This window comes from Rhinolophus sinicus, linkage group LG05 (assembly GCF_036562045.2).
Source record: "Rhinolophus sinicus isolate RSC01 linkage group LG05, ASM3656204v1, whole genome shotgun sequence".
Taxonomy (NCBI): domain Eukaryota; kingdom Metazoa; phylum Chordata; class Mammalia; order Chiroptera; family Rhinolophidae; genus Rhinolophus; species Rhinolophus sinicus.
The window spans coordinates 135,903,698-135,910,856 of record NC_133755.1 but is presented as its reverse complement, the minus strand read 5'-3'; the positions used below and the strand labels follow the sequence as shown (position 1 = coordinate 135,910,856).

At 37.8% G+C, this 7,159-nt stretch overlaps 1 long non-coding RNA gene across 1 annotated transcript; it reads left to right on the top strand.

Annotated features, from left to right (window-relative positions):
• The first annotated feature begins 1,124 nt into the window (after positions 1 to 1,124).
• Positions 1,125 to 5,242, top strand: LOC141571888 (uncharacterized). Its single transcript, XR_012496943.1, has 3 exons — positions 1,125 to 1,249; positions 3,006 to 3,040; positions 5,171 to 5,242. It is a non-coding gene; the product is annotated as an uncharacterized LOC141571888 (long non-coding RNA).
• The last annotated feature ends 1,917 nt before the right edge of the window (positions 5,243 to 7,159 follow it).

Below are 7,159 nucleotides of genomic sequence, written 5' to 3'. Positions count from 1 at the left end.
TCATAAGTTTTAAATTACATACTATTCTGAGTAATGTGATGAAATCTTGTGCTGTCCCACTATGTCCTGCCCAGGACCTGACCCATCCCTTTGTCCAGTGTATCCACGCTGTATATGCTACCTGCCCATTAGTCACTTAGTAGCCTCTTGGTATCAGATTGGTTATGAGAGAGAGAGACTACATGCACATGACTTTTATTATAATATATTGTTACAATTGTTCTATTTTATTTTTAGTTATTGTTGCTAATCTTTTACTATGCCTAATTTATAAATTAAACTTTCTCATAAGTATGTATGTATAGGAAAACACACAGCATATATAGGGTTCAATACTGTTTGTGGTTTCAGGTATCCACTGAAGATCTTGGAACATATTCCCCGTGAATAAGGGGAGGGGGAACCACTGTACTTAAAAAAACACCACTCGATTATATACTTTAAAAGGGTACATTTTATGGGATGTGAATTGTATCTCTATTTTTAAAATGTAGTACCCTCTATTGGTATAACCAGACAATAAGACTTAATAAACTCATCCTAGAAAACATGAATGGAAACTGGCTTTATGATGCTCTTTCTTGGTGTTTCTGTTATTAAGCAATCATGTTAAACTACTCCTGGTATGTTCAAGTGATCTCCTCAGAAACAAAGCCTCTACTCCATCCAAATCATTGTTACCCCCCACAATTCCCCCATCTCTCAGCAGGGCTGTAAGGTTCACCCCTGTGCCCCTGTGCTTAGGTGTGTGGTTGACCACTTATATATCAGCTCCCTTACACCCTGGAGTAAGTGTCTTGGAAGCATACCCACAGTGGAGACAGAGAGAGAGAGAGAGAGAGAGAGAGAGAGAGAGAGAGAGAGAGACACTATTTAGAAGTGATGAGCTGATCTCATTTTTGTGGGGCAGGATGGGGCCTCCTTTGATCCTGGGTCAGTTGACTACCATGGAGGGAACTGAGTGAATGGTACCTTCTCTCATTTTTACCTGCACAGACTCCGGGACAGCATCTGTCCGACCTAAATGCAGCCACTTATCTCAGCCAGACTAAATCTTTCTCCCCACACTCCCATGTGGATCAGGGCCAGGGGAAACATTACTAACGGGACTGCTTTGTACCCTCAGGTATGGCTATGTAGAAAGAAGAATGAAAGTCACTACAAGTGCCAGCCCATTGAGCAGATGCTTATCTTTTGTTTTGGCTTCTGGAAAGAACAGTCTGTGAAATGAATAATCCTGCATATCCAGGTATTTTAAGGTTCTGATAGTAGAAGAGAAAATTTTCTCTTTATGTGTGGGAAATCAAAGCTGGAGTAATATCCTGAGTTCTTCTAAAAAGTATTTCCCTTCAGTGACTAACATAAATTACAAACCAGAATCAAAGATTCAGGACAGCATCAGAACTACTAGATTTTACTTCCCACTGAAACAAACCTATTAATTCTTGTTTAATAGAAACAGGATATTTCCATGTTTTCATATCCTGCATTTTCTTAACTAAACCTTCATCTTTTCTGGATTCTTCCTATTTATTTTTTTTTATTTTTCTTCCTTCTCATCTCTAAACAAAGGAGAACGAAGAAGTCTTAAATGACTGACTTGGTACTGTTGTTGACCCCTGGTCTCTTCACTCAGCACTGTGTATTTGAAGAGTGAATTGGTGAAGTTAACTTTAGTCTCAATGACTAATTATACTTATCTTCCTCTCAAAGATGATGTGAGAATTAACACCTTATGAATAATGCTCACAGGAAAAGTTAGTTACCTAGATATTAAATGATCATTTAGGTGATCTGTGGTTACTTAGAATGCCCCCATTTTTATTGAACTATTTATGTAGATGTTATTAGGCTATCTCAGAAAGCACACTTCGTCGTGAGGTGCCCGTAACACTTATTTATAATGCAGAGCTTTTCGGAGTATCCATCTTGGCTCAACCAAAACTCTCATAGTCAGTAACTGAGTCAGAAATAATTGACCATGAAGGATGTTTTCTAATTCAAACTAATTAAAATGTGTAAACTGTGATTCAGTTGCCTTCAGGATCACATTCAATAAAAGAGGTGTACTCCACCTATTTATTTTTACTTGGTAAAAAGCACTTTGGATCTTTGACTTCTCTTTTCTTTTGTGAAGATGCAAGAAAGCCAAGGGAGATAAAATCTGGTTTGCACAACCAGCTTACAAGTTCAGGGTCTAAATCACTACTTCCCTCCTTTTGTAGCTCTTGTTTTTACCACATTTTACAGAGTAGTTTCTTCCTTGTTTCACAAAAGGAAAAATGATTTTCACCTTTTGACTTGTGTTTTATGAAAATTACTCACTTATCAGAACAATTTCCTGTAGTTAACATTCAGTGTAGTCTGATCATAATAAAATGAATTGATATTTCTGTACCTTTAGCGTGGGTAGCTGGCTTATCAGACAACACATTATCATTAAAATTCTCGTGTATTCAGACAGCACTGTAACCCTAATTAAAGCCCAACACTTTCAAATGACAATTCAATCTACAAGAAAAGTTTTTACTTAGCATTTTCAAACCCTCAGCTTTTACCCTAAATTTTAATTGTATCACAACTCATTTCACTCTCTGAACCTATTGCCTACTCCAAGGTTTTCTTTTTGTGGATTCCTTAAAGGTCTGGTTAACAATGTCTCCATCTCTGTAAAAAGTTTAGCATCAACTAACGAACAATGAGTCATCATCATTAACAAGTAAGAATGGTAGAATTGATTTACAGTTTTATCCTGGGGCCAGTTCTAAATGGAATTATATCTACACGATGCCTTGATCATCAATTGAAGAGTTCAGGAAGAAGTTAATCATTTGGTTATGTTGTATTAGTATTTTTTTTTTTTTTTTTACAATTGTTAATGCCTTGATTAAATCATACAAATTGTCTGTTTCAGCATTAGGTTATTATTAAATATTATTAAATATTTGTGGAAGATCCTTAATGATAAGTTTGAGATGATAACATGCTATTCTTTCTTTTTCTAGAATGGCTACTCTACTAAACTGATATTGTAATAAAGGTGAGAAAAATGCACTGTAAAAGTTGTAAGTTTTTCACATGTCACCAAATGAGAGTAATGAGTTCAGAATGTCCTGCCCCCTCCAACTTTGCTTTTCCAAGTTAAAGTCCCTCTCTCTCTTCTAGCGAAAGCATCATCCTTTTTCCATTTGTTTTGTGCATTTGAACACAATAGTAGGATTTCATGTATAGCTTTTACAAAATAGTAAGTCAATTTTTTTCCAGCTCTAAAAATGATTATAGTAATATAATACAGAAGCACAGGTTAAGGTGACAGTGGTTATAATGTTTCTTGAATCTACAGATGTTAATGTTGTAACAGTGTAACATGAATTGTTATTGAGAGCTCCTGTATTCTCAGAGTCAGGTTTAAAGAGATTTCAACCTTTTTCTTGTGAGCCCGGAATGCTTTTAAGAATTCTAAAATGAAAACCAGTTGATTAGTTACTTTTTAAAAATTGAGAGGCTAGAATACCTGAATATTTATCCAGAAGTAGTTCAAGAAAGATTTGGGTTTTCTGTTCAATTTTATTTTGCAGAGGATTCGAAGTAGAGTTCAAACCACAAAAAATAAAGAAATCTTTCAATATTCCAGAAAAAGAATCATTGGTATATTACAAGAGTAGATTTGAGAGATGGCAGAAAATCAAGAATTATTAGTAGGGAAGTTAAAATAGGGTAATATTATGGAGAGTGTATATACCTGTAGAACATTAAAGTTTATAAACTTTTTTAATGTATTAATTCAGCCCATTCTCACAACATCCCTGTGGGGTAGTGGGGCAAAATCTGTGTTTATGGGTGAGAAAACTGACATTTGGGGAGGCTAAAGAATTTGTTCCAAGTTGCATGTTGGGTGTCTTGTTAGCATGGGACTGGACCATGTATCTTCTGCTTCTTGATAGTGATTTTTCTGTGCTTTAGAAAGGAAGGTAGGATTTCTGCTTTGCCATTAGCTGACTTCAGGGAAATCAGAAGAGAAAGAAAGACCATATTTCTAACAGTTTGCTTTAAGGTGAATTGCTATCTTTATATCTTAATATGGATACCATAGGCACTTGGTCAATGAAAATACATTAGTCCACACATCTGGCTATTCTAGTCACCAGGTTGCACTAATTTTGGTCAGGTGACTACCGACCCCTACCCCAGAGTGGGGATGGACCTGTTTTTTAGAGCTTCATTGGATTGTCCTAAGTCACCTGTGGGGTATCACACCCATCACTGCTTACCTAGTGTTTTCCTCTTTTTGTGAGACTAATTCTAAGGTTATACCTCATTCTCAGTAAATAGGTAGAAAATGGAAACAGGAAATGGGTGAGCTGTGATAGTAAGAGTGAATAGGTGTTGGGGAGACAATAAGATTGTAGGCTCAGGGCACAGCTCAACTGCATGGGAAGATGAAGGATTACTTTTCCCGTCCTAAAACTCAGCCTCTCTAAAACAATGAGTTTGAGGCCAAAGAATTGGTAGATTGAAATGGACAAATGGTCGAGAGAGGACAGAAGTAAGATAGGTTTACTCATTGTTTTATTTGTCCCCCAGATTAGCAGTCACACAAGCTGGATGAATGGGGGGCTCTTTTGCATATTTACATTTACTGGCTATGGCTTTCCTAGGTTAGTGGATTTAACGATATGAGAAAAATAGACGAGAGAATTCAGAGTTTGGTAAAAGTTTTTTTCACATAGCTCAAGTCACTAAAGCATGGGCTCTCGATAGTAGGCAATGGAAAGGATAAAGAAGCAGATCTTATTGAAGACAAAAAGTAATTTGAACAGTTATCCTAGGGGAGGAGCTCATTTTTAGGGCATATTAAACTCTCCACGGTGCCATGTGTAGTTTGAAAAGAAAAAAAAAAGTAATATGCCAAACTTTTTCATAACACAAACTATAGAAAACAAAGTTTTACCATCTCCTTTGAGCTGAAGATCTTCAGAAAACCACGAGAAATCATCTGGACAAGGGGCGTTAGTTCCAAAAGTTTCAGAAACTCTAAAGTAAAAGGAACCAGCAATTCCTAGAAGGAAAACAGTTGTGTAGGAAGCAGGGATTATCCCAACTCAAAAGTTCATGAAAACTGATAGCTCCAGTGACGTCTGTTTGACAAGGAGTTTGTCACTCTTGACAGAGATGACTGGCAGGGTGGAAAAACGAAGGAGGGATAAGGCTTTCGAAGAAAGACTTCAGAGGAAATTTGATACCTTCAAAACCACAGGTGTGAAGGTAAGTGAAACCGTTAAGTAAAAGTTGGTGTTGTTTTACAGGGTCTAACCCTCTACATACTTTTTGTTTGAAATTTGGGAGTTTGAGTTGACCACGTGAGAGAAACGACTTCTACAATATTCATAAAAGCTCTAAGAAGACAGGCTAGCTTCTTCCCCTACCAACTCAGCCTGTTGCAAATTCCAGGCTGCAGTGGGCTTTCTACCCCAGCTCTCAGCGGTCATTTATTGAGTGCCTGAGCTTGGTATGTGTGTAGATATAAAAATATTTTAATATTAATATATGGTCCTTGCTTTCCAGGATTATAAGTAATTGATGAAATAAAGGGACATAATGAATTCAGCCTGGAGATGGATTATTCTCAAATAGAACTAACAGTAAAAAGTAAAACGTAAATGCCAAGTAAGTGGTATAAATATTGAGTTCTATATTATAGGAATCCAGGGGTGGGAGCTCTAGTAGTTGAAGAAGACTTTTCGGGAGAGGTGGAAGTTGAGTTACATTATTAAGGCTGAGTGGGATTCATAGAGCCTGAGTAAGAATGGGTGGGGATGATAGAGTATGAAGAAATGGAAGAAAGAATAAGGGGAAAGTTCTCAAGGGTGAGAGAAGCTACTACATGGAGTGAAGGGACAAGGGGTTCAATTGAATAACCCTAAGATGCACCATCTGAGAAACCAAACAGTGCCATTTTAACACTTATTCTTGTTTAACGCTTGGAGCTAAGCATTTGGGTTTGCTGAGGATATAAACAGTTCATTGTTTTAAGTGGGGGAAGGATTGATCTGAAGTGAATAATAGAATGGTCTCTGAGGGCCCTGGACCTGGGGCTGAACCCTGGTGCTGACATTCTTTAGCAGCGTGACCTCCAAGAAGTTCACCACTTCATGCCTCAGGGTCTTCATTTTTAATTGGGGATAATATCAGAGTCTAATTCATCTGTTAGTTGTGAGGGTGAAAAGAACTAAAATATTTAATATGTTTATCATAGTACTTGTCGAATAAGTCTTAACCATTATTTTTATATTCATATAATCATACATAATATTAGCTACAATAATGATAATAACATCTCAAAGCCAAGTAACATCATGGAATTCTTAACGTGGACATGAGCACCAGAGGAGATCATCTGTACAGAGTAGATCTTCAGAACCTACTATTGTTTTCTGATCTGCAGGAAAGAAGGAGAAAAGAAAACAATAGCTTTTTTTTTTCCCTCTGACCCTCCCCCATGTCCACGCATCCTTGAGTGGTTATGAGGATCCCTCCACAGACTTCTGCTTGCGTCCATGTCGCTTCCCCTGGTGCTGAGGGAGAAGGCACTGTTCTCCCAAGGATTGTGGCTCCAAGTCAAGCCAAGACAGAGCACAATGCTTTCCTGCAGTTCTGTTATACTATGGGCAGGCTCAGTAACCAGTGCTCTCTAATTATAATTCACAGTAACCTGTTTATTTCTTTCTTCTCATTTTAGCAGGGTAAGCAAGTCAAGGCAGGCCACTTTCTAGTAGATTGTGAGAAGATAGATCGCAGCATTAGCTTGACTTGTGGGTCTGATGTGGAGAGAAAGGAGTCAAAAGGAAATATGCTTGTGGCTTTCTGTATGACTGCAAGGCAGCTAGGCTGTTGTTTGCTGGAGCAGCCAATTAAGAAGAGTGACATTCTGGCCGCCGAATGTTAATAGGCCCAAGTGGAAGTGTGGTGACCAAAGTTGAGTCATAACTTGAGAGGAAACTAGTCTTACCCATGTTTTTTTGTTCTTTAGTGGAGACCCTTAGTAAGCTCTTCGAAGACAGTGGCTTTCTACAGAGGAGTGCAATAGTAACCGTTGGCCACAGCAAGTACTTCTTCTCACTCTTGTGTTGGAACAAGAACCAATTATGAGAAGCCTGGG